The 13,080-nt window shown below is 45.1% G+C and overlaps 1 protein-coding gene across 4 annotated transcripts in view; it reads right to left on the reverse strand.

Moving 5' to 3' along the window:
• The window catches only part of LOC135114285 (lactadherin-like), a 273,601-nt gene that overhangs the window by 75,359 nt on the left and 185,162 nt on the right, over positions 1 to 13,080 (reverse strand). The window lies entirely within an intron of this gene.

The raw sequence follows: 13,080 nt of genomic DNA on the forward strand, positions 1-13,080 counted from the left end.
ATTCTAACTTGAAATTTATCAGCATCCAAGTGTTAAGTGTAAATTTAGATGTAAAGTAATGTAAATGTAAAGTAATTTAGATGTAAATGTAATTTAGATGTATAAAGTAAAATTAGATAAAAATGTACTGACAAATAAGGAGATAAATAAATAAATAAATAAATATGTAGCTTGTTAGAAATGAATATTAACTTATTAAGATAATGAACGTTATAAGTACCACTTTGGTTTGTATAAAAAAAAAAAAAAAAAAAAAAAAATATATATATATATATATATATATATATATATATATATATATATATATATATATATATATATATATATATATATATATATATATATATATATATATATATATATGTCACGCATAATGTGGATAATTGCCTAATGTGAACATTAGGCAGTGAAATTGCCTAATCTTCATATTAGGCAATTTGTTTGCACGATGTTGACAATAGGCAACTTACTTGCTTAATGTCCACTTTAGGCATGATTTTCAAATTAGGCAAGGGTATTTTGCCTAATGTGAATTGAATGACAAACCAGTGTCTACAGTTTTGTTCGAATGTTGTTCGAAACTTTGGGTCTGTTATAGTTAGGTTAGGTTAGGTTAGGTTAGGTTAGGTTAGGTTAGGTTAGGTTAGGTTAGGTTAGGTTAGGTTAGGTTAGGTTATTATTAGAACAAAATTTACACCAGCTGACCTAAGTGGGATCAAACAGACCCTTATAAAGTCTGAAGAGGTTCCTGATATCTGTCGATGAGAACAGCAACAGCAAGAGCCACTGGTGGGCAAGGTTATACAAAGTGTCAATGTACTACTCAATGTACATCAGGAAGGTGCAGCTGCCTAAGAAAAGAAATTAAATGCAACTCGCGCTGTCACCCAGGCAGATCATGCAAAAATTTGTGATTGGACTCAACTGAACCCTGAGATCGATTGACCTATTTTACTTATACTAATATTGCATTAATTAATTATGTTTTCCTTATTCACATTGGGCAAAATTGAGCTGCATAATTTGAACAATAGGCATTTTTTTGCCTAATGTTAACAATTTGTAAACTTTACGCAACCTACTTGCTTGATGTACACATTAGGCAATTTTCTGCCTAATGTTCACATTAGGCAATTGTCCACATTATGCGTAACATATATAAACAAGATTGGCCCGACAGTTATCAATGCAATAAATTAATTCGGTCAAGAGTTAGTAAAAAATATTGTTACATCGCACACCTGTCTTTTTTCATCACAGGTACACGTGCCCACCTGTCCTCCCAGCACACACACACACCTGCACCTGCATCACATGACACCACGAGGCTTACTGATCTCGTGAGGGAAATGACCTACAGACCGTGTAGTGTAAGACTAGCGCATCAGTTGAACAACATCAAGGCTCGTGTTCCACTATGGATCTGATGCCAACTCTGATACGACCTGCAGGTAACGCGACATCTTATCAGTGGCCAAGCTAGGGTATGTAAGGACGTCCAGATGACCTTAAGTTATGGAGCAAAGAGAAATTAATTTAAATTGTTAACTTATATGAAAGAACAGCTGCAGGAGATTGAAACTACGACAGGACACGCAAGCCACACGGCTGTTAATCGAGCCATACCGATCCCCATGATCCAGGTAAAGTTTGATCGAACTTGATTGGCCGATCGCCCCATAAGTGCCTCTGGCAAGGTGTATAAAAGCTCAGACAAGATATTTGCAGGTGTTAATATAAAAGCAAAAGAGAGAGAAAGAAATGTTTATTTATTTTTTTTTTTTATATATATTTTTTAAGAATCTCACAACATATGACAAACATACATAAGACACATGGAACAAAAATGCACACTAATCATATTTTTCCTGAGCATATCGAGCAGTAGTCATCAGGTCTTCGTGCACCACGGTCACTGAGGGAATCTTTGCATTTTTAAGCAGCTTGTTAATGTATCGTGTGTACCTGTACCTAGTCTTTCTTCTTCTGGCCACGTGTGTCGGTGTGAACACAATCTTTATCACCGGGTATAAGAGGCAACATTTTCCTACAAACAACATTCTTTAACGATGATATTTGCATCCTATTATACTGGATTATATTCATGACAAATATCAGTGATATTTACAACACTCAAAGTACCTCGCGGGTCCACCATGAACGCCTGCTGCTTGATTTCAACAATGACCCTCCTAACTTTATTGCTGGATTAAGCACTTTTTATTTCCAAAGAATCTTTACTAATACTAGTGTTTTTCTCTTTTTTTGTGTTCTATATACAACTCTCTCTCTCTCTCTCTCTCTCTCTCTCTCTCTCTCTCTCTCTCTCTCTCTCTCTCTCTCTCTCTCTCTCTCTCTTTCTCACACACACACACACAGAGACACGCGCGCGTGCACAAACAAAATCTTCAATATATATATATATATATATATATATATATATATATATATATATATATATATATATATATATATATATATATATATATATATATATATATATATATATATCACACAATCATACAACAGGAAGCTCCGGGACACTTCTGCGAGGATACAAAGAGACCAGTGAATTCATTATAAACAACCACGACGAATGGCAGCATGACACGGATATTCCCTCACAGACACAGATAATGTGGGTGTCTTTGTGTCTAAGAAAGCTTTGTAAATTTTCATAAAAAAAAAAAAAATACAGTGTTAAGACCCATTTGCTGATTTTTATTTCGCCATAAAAAAATTAAAAAAATCAAGGATTAAAAATAAATGCAGCCGGCACTGTTACAGTCCTAATCCTAACTCCCTTTCCCTTATAAGGAATCCAGGCTATACTCGTATGTAGGAACAAAACTAGTTAAAGTCAGACCGTAGCTTTCCAGTAGAGGGAATGAGGAAGTGAATATTTGATAATTTTTGCGTGTGTGTGTGTGTGTGTGTGCGTGTGTGTGTGTGTGTGTGTGTGTGTGTGTGTGTGTGTTTGTGTGTGAAAAGGTAACGCTCAAACACGGGCACATTTACATGGTCAGAGTGGGTCAAGACGCATCCTTGTATTGATGTACAGTAGCTCTTAATTTATAATGAAAGCACACGTATGTCATTATCAAGCAAACTGTTTTTTTTTTTCATCTGCCTTTGTGATCTCAGCTAACTTCATTTCAACTTAAAAATGATAAGTAAAAATTATAAGGAAAAAAGCCATAAGAAATGCCTTGTGTATCCTTAATAAGTTTGTCTATGTACCATTTCGCGCACCAGCGTAATAGCATATTCGTATATCAGGTATAAATTACGTATATACGATCCCCTTCCCCTTTTTTTTTTACTTATATCTTGAAGAATATCCTTCACTGTAAGTAATATTTAATACCCACCTTGTGCATGCACCGTCACGCTTCATTGTGTCTAATTTTGCCCCCGTCATGTTACAAGTATCACCCGATAGCACAACCTACAGCTACCTGAATAATAATAAAAAAAAAAAAAAGCGTAACTCGCACGTAACTTAACTGCTTACATTTACTACAAAAAAGTCAAGGTTATGGCGAGTACTACGTGGGTACGTAAAATACTCTACCTTGCCTAATTTTTCCCCTAACCTGAGTAAGAAAGAAGAAATATAAGAACAAGAACAACAAAAAAGAGGAAGAAAAAGAGACAGATGAGAACGAGAGGGAAAAAAAGGAAGAGGAGGAGTAGGAAGAGGGAAAGGAAGAAAAGGAAGAGGAGCAGCAGCAGCAGCAGCAGAAGGAGGAGGAGGAGAAGGAGGAGGAGGAGGAGGAGGAGGAGGGATATAAAAAGTGTGACAAAGTAATGTCATAAGTCTATCCCGGGCACGGTCGCCTGCAAACACCGAACATTACGGTCAGGAGGAGGAACAAGGTCAGTACTAATGCATGAAGAGGATGACAAACTAATACCATAAGTTCATCCCAGGCAGGTCGCCTAAAAATCACCTAACACTACCTTGAGACCTAATATGTAATAACTCCCGCTGGGCCAAAGTAACTCGATCCGCTGAAGTTGCTCTTGTGCATGTTTTGCCCGCCCGGTGCTCCCCCTTGTTCTCTTCCCTGCCTCTGTACCGCCTCCTTCTCCCTCCTCCTCCTCCTCCTCTTTCTCCTCTTGTTTCTCTTTTTCTTTCCTGTCCCTTCCAGCCCGATACATAGGCAAAACATAACACCTCTCATGTTTTATCAACGAGAGAGAGAGAGAGAGAGAGAGAGAGAGAGAGAGAGAGAGAGAGAGAGAGAGAGAGAGAGAGAGAGAGAGAGAGAGAGAGAGAGAGAGAGAGAGAGAGAGAGAGAGAGAGAGAGAGAGAGAGAGAGAGACCTAGGATAACACAGTGGGCTAGCTTGACAAGGTGGTGATTATTATAAATTCTAACCACGCATCCATCACCTAATAACAAGGAGGCAACGCCACTGTCCCTCTAATGGAATAAATTATTTCGATTATCAGGAAGCCACGTAGCTGTCCTCACTGGCCTCACATCTAATCTATAGCACCATCATAATCATGACAGTGTAATCAAAATCTCTCTCCCCTTGCGTCTGGTGGGTAGTTATTACGATACCAAAAGAAAAAATCGTAATCGCGCAATTAGGCGATATCCATTCTCACTTTGCATTTTGTGAAAACGGAGCCTATGACTAGCTAAATAATCCTTAAACATACACTGGGACATTTTTTCTTGTGTACACACCGTACATGTAGTACACTTCCTGTATGAATTATGTAAAATTTGCTATTTCGGTCTGTACACGTAATACCAATAGCACAAGAATATTACCTACTTGTCTATCTTTAAAGGATATAAGTGTTTTCAGCAGAACACCTTTGTTACCATGTTAAGTACTGCAAAGAAAACACAATACTAGGGTATAATGAAAATCAAAACGCTAACTCGTTCCCTCCTCTTTTGCTTTCAAGTAATATTTCTTTCAACAAGATCCTTCTCACAAATTTTGTGATTAGAATATAAAATTTCTCAAGGTGAATGAACCTTTCTGCTTCACTGTGCCTGCATCTTCCCTCATTAAACTAAACAAGGCACCTGGACATGCCACCTGCAGGCTAAATTATCTACATTAAAATTAGGCACGAATAACTCAGGTGCCCAGCGAGCGTGCGTCAGTATGAGCACCCGTCAATCAGTTTTCACTTCACTGCTGAACACAGACACGGAAAAATAAAGCGAGCAAACGGAGATAACGGGGAGAGGAATTGTAAACGTTTGCAGCTTTTTTTTTTCTTTCTAATATATGCAATATGATGCAAATAGAAAGAATGATGCCGAGATATATATATATATATATATATATATATATATATATATATATATATATATATATATATATATATATATATATATATATATATATATATATATATATATATATATTTTTTTTTATTTATTTATTTATTTTTTGAGAAAAGTTAGATGGTCGGTAGTTTGGCACGTGCTGTGAGTTTGAGCCTGGTGAAGGTATGGGTGCAGTGTGGACGTGTAGGGGTGGTATTGCAACCTTGGGCGGCGCTTTCAAGGAGGAGGATCAGGCAATCAGGAGGAAGAGGAGGAGGAGAAAATAAAGACTCTGATAAACTAATATCATAAGTCCATCTCGGCGCGGTCGCCATTGAACACCGAGTGTTGCCCTCAGTCCTGATCAGGGAAGATTGCCGCCGAGCACACGTAGCTTGAACCACTTGCCCTCCACATGTCTTGTCCATCTAGCACCCAACCCCTACAGCGCGTACACCCATACACACAATCAAGCACTCTCTCTCTCTCTCTCTCTCTCTCTCTCTCTCTCTCTCTCTCTCTCTCTCTCTCTCTCTCTCTCTCTCTCTACTCCTTTTCATCCTCACCGTAATGAAACGGTAGAAACGTAACCTTTCTAATCTTTACTAATCACCAGTAAGGACTGACCTAAACTTAAGAAAAAAAAAATCGTGTTATTAAAACCTATCGGCATATTCGCGTCAGTTCTACATTTTCTGGAATGATTCGCATTCATCCAGTGTTCAGACAGGACCAGCAGCGATAGCAATGGTTCTATGATTATTTCATTTACTTTTTTTGTATGATTTTACACCCTTATTGAACTCTAAAGTTCTTTAGTTTTCTCTCATGAATTTGCTCATATCAAAAGCTATCAGAATATCTATCGTTGTAGACACGTTTAAGTTTTTTTTTTTTTTTTTGCATCCTTATAAAAATAAATTCCATTACTATTTTTTATTTTTTTTATCTGTGCATGCTTCACCTCTTTGATAAGAATAAATCACTACCTTGTACCCTCCCTTACCAATACCGCTTCTCTGTGATATAGTCCCTTGAGGATGGAGACAGAGATGTGATTAATGAAAACTTTAATTCAATCGACGTCTATTACTTAGAGGTGTGCAATCATTCACCGATGGATACGAACCACAAACAGCTTTCGTGGTTTCATTTCACTGCCGACAAATGTCAGCGCTCTTAGTCACTATTACCATTAAGGGTGGCAGTAATATATTAGTATATCATCTCCATGTCTAAGGGCCTTGTTACTGAGAACTCTTTGATTTAGCTTGGTTTATTTCCTAAGCAATTGTTCTCATGTCATTCGTAACATTCTGTACCCATTAACGATAAACACCATTTTTCAAATTTTGCATAAAACTTTATTTACTAGAAACTAAACCTGTCACATTCTTTAGTAGATCAATATAAGGAAACGTGGCGATTAATGTATCTGATTGTCCGTCGATGTCTTTAATCAAAGACAATCGGAAAAGACAAGTCTTGAAGATAATTACTCCCAGTGAGGTCTAAAGCACTGTTCAGGCGGTGCTGTGAACTTATCATTAAACCCAGCTGTAACCTCACTGAACGTTTCCCTTTGTGTCTCACAACACAAGGGGGCAGTCACAGCCTGCCCTCTAAAGACAACTCTCTTCCTCCACACAAAACTACAAGCACCTAATAACACACACACACCCTTCACTCAAAAATTTTAAAATCATGGCGACTCCTACACCAGCCTCGGAGTCCCCATCTGGGGAGGGGACCATAAATGTCCCCAGGTCGGACTGCCTTTCTGTCGACGACCCTAAGTGTCTTGACACCCCCCTCAACTTTTTCTTCATTAACTTCTGCAACAATCGCGGTCTAAGATCTAATTTTCAATCTGTAGAACACCACCTCTCTGTTCGACTCTTGACCAGCAGGGGCACAGGAAACGCAGGTAACAGTGCAGGTGTTTATTCACAGAAGGTGTGAACAGAAGGCTGGAGGTAGGTGATCTCCCGGCGCCAGGCCGCGCACTTCAACTTAACACTTATGACTGAAGCCTAGCTCGTTCACTCATACACGTATTCATGCCTCACACAAGTCTCGCTCATTCACTCGTTCACACAACTAGCTAACAACCACACACCTCCCCCGAGACATAAGGAAGATTCCTTATCTTTGTTATGGCTACCGTAACACATGAAACAAAGTTACAATGATTGAAGTACAGAAAACACGGTACATATACACAAAACAAACACAGCGTACAATGAACACGTACGACTAATCGTAGGTGCTACGGTGCCACCGCACCTGCAGTCGTCTCGGCTCCCTACGCTGTCGGCTGCTTCGACGCTCTGGTTGCTCTCGGCCACGGTGTACCCCGTTACCCTGATGCTCCGGGCTGCCGGGATGGTGGTGTTCCTCGTGACCCTGATGCTGAAGCGCTGCACCGCCATGAGCGGTGTGCTGCTCGACAGGAAGGGGAGCAAGAGGTCTATGTGGGCGTAGGTGTCTTCTATTACGCCACATCACGCGACCGCTGCCCATCTTGATGAGGTAGTCTCTCCTTCGCCCAACAGCCACGATGACACCCAGGCGATCCCAGAGGCCTGTCGTGTGATCTTGAACGTCGACGTGGCCACCGAGGTGCAGGAGAGGAAGAGTACGGGCGGACGCGTCGTGGCGAAGTTTCGCTTTCTTCCTCAGTCGCTCTGCCTTGGCGTCGCACTCATCAGCAGCGCGCTGCCACTGCTGAGCGTATGAGCGATGATGAGCCGGGACACAGGACCTCATAGGATGACCGAAGAGGACTTGTGCTGGTGATCGCCCTTCCGCCCTCGGAGTGTTGCGCAGTTCCAGCAACCCGCGAGCGAACGCATCCTCGTCCAGGTGTCCCTGCTGTGTGGTCGTGAGGATCAGCTTCTTCACGGACTTGACCGCTGCCTCGGCGTGACCATTGGAGCGTGGATAATGAGGTGAAGATACACGATGCTCCACCCCCCATCGAGCCAGGAAGCGCCGTACCGATGAAGAAGTGAACTGCGGTCCACCGTCAGTCCTCAGGAGAACAGGCACGCCCGTGTCGGCGAACACACCCCGAAGGACACGAACGAGCTGATCAGCCGATGCTGGACGTGAGCATGCAGACACGTGAGGCCACCCAGACAAGCGATCTACATACACGAGGTATGTACGGCCTGCTGCGTGGAAGTAGTCTGCAGAAACTGACTCAAACACCCTGCTGGGTGTGTCCGTGTCCTGCCAGAGAGGTTCGTTGGCTTGGCTTGGTAGGAGTGGACGGCATAGTGAGCATCCAGAAACGACGTTCTCAACGTCTCTGTCCATACCAGGCCAGTACACCGTTTGTCGGGCCCGTCGCTTGGTGCGCTCCATCCCCTGATGACTGTCATGGAGTCGCTCTAGTGTTTCTCGGCGGAGGCTGTGAGGAATAAGAAGCCTCGGCCCGTAAACCACCAGGTCGTCGTCTACGGCCAGCAGACTGCGCACCGGCCAGTACGTACGCAAGCGGTGATCGAGGTCGTGGCAATGATCAGGGAAGCCCTCGATGATGACGTTCTTGAGCAAGCAGTACTCCCCGTCTCTTGCTGCTGCGGCACGTACCATTTCCACAGTCTGATCCTGGAGTGGTGCTAAGCGGACGCCGTCCTCATTGGTGGCAGATAACGCTGAGATGACCGCTGAGTGGAGAGGGTCGAGGTCACCAGAAGTAGCAGCATCCTCTTCCTCCACTGGGTCCTGTACTGGAGCACGTGAGAGGGCGTCGGGCACACAGTGTGTCGATCCCTTTTGCCAGCTTGCTGTGAAAGAATACTGAGCAAGCTTCTCCCTCATGCGCTGCAGCCGCAGGTTCTCTATTTCTCCCAACAACTTGCTATTGAGGAGAGGTATCAGCGGGCGGTGGTCGAGCACTAGATCGAAGTGAGGGAGTCCTTTCAGGTAGGTGCCACATTTCCTGACTGCCCAGACGATTGCAGCCATTTCCAACTCTATTACTGCATAGCGGCTCTCTGTGTCTGTAACAAATCTTGACCCGCATTGCACCATCTTCCACTGGTCACTGTGCTTCTGCAGGAGAACGAATCCAAATCCGTGCATCCTTGAGGCGTCAGTCTGTAGCATCGTTGGTAATGATGGGTCGAAGTATGCCAAGACAGGTGGGCTGACGAGACACTGTTTCACCTTCTCAAACGCCTCTTCATGGTTAGGAGACCAGCACCAACTGTTCTTCGGGCGTAAGAGATCTCTGAGGGGTTGTGCAGCTGCAGCCACAGCAGGAGAAAAGCTTCCAAGCTGGTTTGTAAGACCCATGAATGATCGTAAGTCGGTGATGTGCTGTGGTCGTGGGAAGTCAGAGATTGCCTTAACTTTCTTTGAGTCTGTCGTGTAGCCTTGTCCAGAAACAGAGTAACCACAGTAATCTACCACTCTTTCCGCGAATGTAAACTTCTGTGGGTTGAGAGTGATGCCGTGCTGGTCACACCGCCGCACAATCTGAATGACATGGGCTAAGTGCGCACTGTAGGTGGAGTCATAGGCCAGGATGTCGTCCACGATCTTGATGGTGTTAGGTATGTCGCCGAGAGCTTGGTCTCCTCGACGGTTATACTCGTCTCCAGACGAGACGAGACCCATAACCGCTCGCCGAAACTTGTACCGACCCCAAGGTGTTATGAAGCAGGTTAAATCCTGGTCTTCTTCTCTAATGGGGACTTGAAAATACCCCATCTTGGCATCAAGAGTGGTGAACCAAACTGCTCCGGTCCCGATCGAGGCGATGGCGTCATGAGGTGAGCGCACTGGATACACGGGCCTCTTCACGTAACGGTTGAGTCGTGTCAGGTCAACACACAGCCTTACACCAGATGTCTTTTTTGGGACAGGCACGATGGGGTGGCACCATGCCGTAGGGTAGTCCACACTCTCGATGATTCCCTTGTTAAGCAGCTCTTCCAACTGGCTCTTAATTTCTTCACGCCAATTGTAAGGGATTGTACGAGATGCTGTTACGGCGAAGGGTCGAGCGTCGTCTGTCAACTCGATGGCCATGGATCCACCAGCCATTGCACGTAAACCTTCCTTTGCTTCGAAGACGCTGGGAAAGGCCTTGATCACAGCAGCAGCGTGCCCCGCACGCTGCTGTGGCGTTGGGTCGTAGGAATGAGGCCAGCTGATCACCTCTGTGGGCGTAGATAGAGGTGGCTGCGAGGCGGTCGGGTACTTGATGGAGCTGTTGCCGGTGTGCTGTTCTTCCCTGCGTAGCGGTCGGATTTGAGCCGGAAAATCTTCGGGGAGGATTCCGAGAGCGATGGAATCGTACCAGCTAAGCAGCGCCCCCTTCACCTCCTTCACCACGCTCACAACAGTCTCAGCTTCCCTGTCGCCCAGTTGCAAGTGCGACGAGAAAGTTCCTACACAGGTGAGGGGGTGATTACCGGCAGCATAAAGTCCATCACCATCAGCGGGCGCCAAGCTGGAGGGCGGGATTCCAAGGAGTGTTGCCGTGTCGAGGCCAATAACGGTCGTTTCGGCCCCAGAGTCAGGAGTCCACGTAATCTTGTCTCTTCCAGCGGGATGTGTGGCGGTAATGAGCACCTGGGGCGCAGGTCGTGCCGTCACCGTCTTTGTGTATACGCCTGATAAGAGCTGGTATACACTGGCACTGGCTCCCCGCCTCGGGCCTGCACCGCGATGAGGAGAGACAGTTGAGGAACTCCTCGAAGCTCCTCGTCGTTTCCTCACTGTCTGCTGACATACACTCGCAAAATGCCCTCTTTTCCCGCAGTTACGACACACTTTATCTATTGCCTGGCATCCCCTTTTGTCACTGCGACAATCTTTGCCACAACGATAACAGCCCGTGGGGCTTGAGCCCCCGAAACTGCCCTTCCTGTAGTTCGAGACAGCGTTCACACCATGGCTCGAAGAGTGAGAGCCGCCCCTTAGTACTGCACTACACTGGTTAGCGCTCTCTGATGCTCTGCAAATATCTATGGCGTTTTCAAGGGTGAGTTTCTTGTTTTCCAGCATGCGTTTCAGAGCCACTTCGTCTCGTGTCCCAACGACAATTCTGTCACGCAGCTGATGGTTTATGCACTGGTCGCAAAAGTCACAGAAATTGGCGATTTCCTTTACAGCACATAAAAAGTCGTCAAAACCTTCTTGCGTTTCTTGCACGCGGGAGTAGAAGTCTCTTCTATCCATGATGATGTTGCGCTGGCTTCGCAGGTACTCACACATTGCATCGAGGATGGTTCTTAACTCCGCGTCTCTCGGTAAGCTTATCCCGTAGCGAAGTGTACGGGTCCACTCGTCGTCTAGGACAGCAGCGAGTGCCGCCCTCTGCTCAGCCAGGGAGAGACAGTCTATCCTGGCGAGGGTTACGTATCCTTCAAACTTATGGCGCCACGTGTCGAACTCACGTAAAGATGCTGACGCCGTTAAGTGAGGAATGATGGTGGCGGACGTCGGGAACCTCGCGCCCTGGGTAGACGTGCTGCGGGCTGTGGTTTCGCCTTCATTGCTCGCCGTGGTGCGACTGGGAGCTTGTGTCCCCACTCTCTCCAGCAGCTGGGTTAAACGCTCCTCGCGAGCCTGACTCTGCTCCGACTGTCGCGCTAGCAGGGCAGCCAGCGCCTCCAACTGCTTCTCCATTCTGCGCCGTACCCACTGCAGCCTTGTCCTGATCCTACTCACTGCGCCATGTTCGACTCTTGACCAGCAGGGGCACAGGAAACGCAGGTAACAGTGCAGGTGTTTATTCACAGAAGGTGTGAACAGAAGGCTGGAGGTAGGTGATCTCCCGGCGCCAGGCCGCGCACTTCAACTTAACACTTATGACTGAAGCCTAGCTCGTTCACTCATACACGTATTCATGCCTCACACAAGTCTCGCTCATTCACTCGTTCACACAACTAGCTAACAACCACACACTCTCCTCTTCTAAACCTCATCTTCTTTTCCTCACTGAAACTCAGGTGTCTGAGGCAACTGACAGTAGCCCCTTTTCTGTTCCCTCCTACTTTCTCTATCCTCATTTTCGATCCAAAGCTGGATGCTGCGTTTATGTGCGCAATGACTTAACCTGCTCTCGTGCCCACGCTCTTGAATCTTCCGAGTTTTCCACCATCTGGCTACGACTACAGAGTCATTCTCATACTAAATTTATCTGTGCTGTATACCTCTCTCCTAACTCCTCTGACTATAAGAAATTCTTTGACTACTTAACTTCCAAAGTGGAGCACATTCTGACCCTCTTCCCTTTTGCAGAGATCTCCATTCTTGGAGACTTCAATGTTCACCACCAGCTTTGGCTTTCCTCTCCCTTCACTGACCATCCTGGTGAACTAGCCTACAACTTTGCTATCCTCCATGACCTAGAGCAATTGGTGCAACACCCTACTCGTATTCCTGACCGTCTTGGAGATACACCCAACATTCTTGACCTTTTCCTGACCTCTAATCCTTCTGCTTATGCTGTCACCCTTTCTTCTCCGTTGGGCTCCTCCGATCACAATCTCATATCTTTATCTTGTCCTATCACTCCAATCCCTCCTCAGGATCCCCCTAAGCGAAGGTGCCTCTGGCGTTTTGCCTCTGCTAGTTGGGGGGACCTGAGGAGGTATTTCGCTGATTTCCTTGGAATGACTACTGCTTCCGTGTCAGAGACCCGTCTTTGTGTGCTGAGCGCATAACAGAGGTGATAGTGTCTGGCATGGAGGCGTACATTCCTCACTTTTTTTTCTCGTCCTAAACCTTCTAAACCTTGGTTTAACACAGCTTGT

The sequence above is a fragment of the Scylla paramamosain genome, chromosome 27 (assembly GCF_035594125.1).
Source record: "Scylla paramamosain isolate STU-SP2022 chromosome 27, ASM3559412v1, whole genome shotgun sequence".
Taxonomy (NCBI): domain Eukaryota; kingdom Metazoa; phylum Arthropoda; class Malacostraca; order Decapoda; family Portunidae; genus Scylla; species Scylla paramamosain.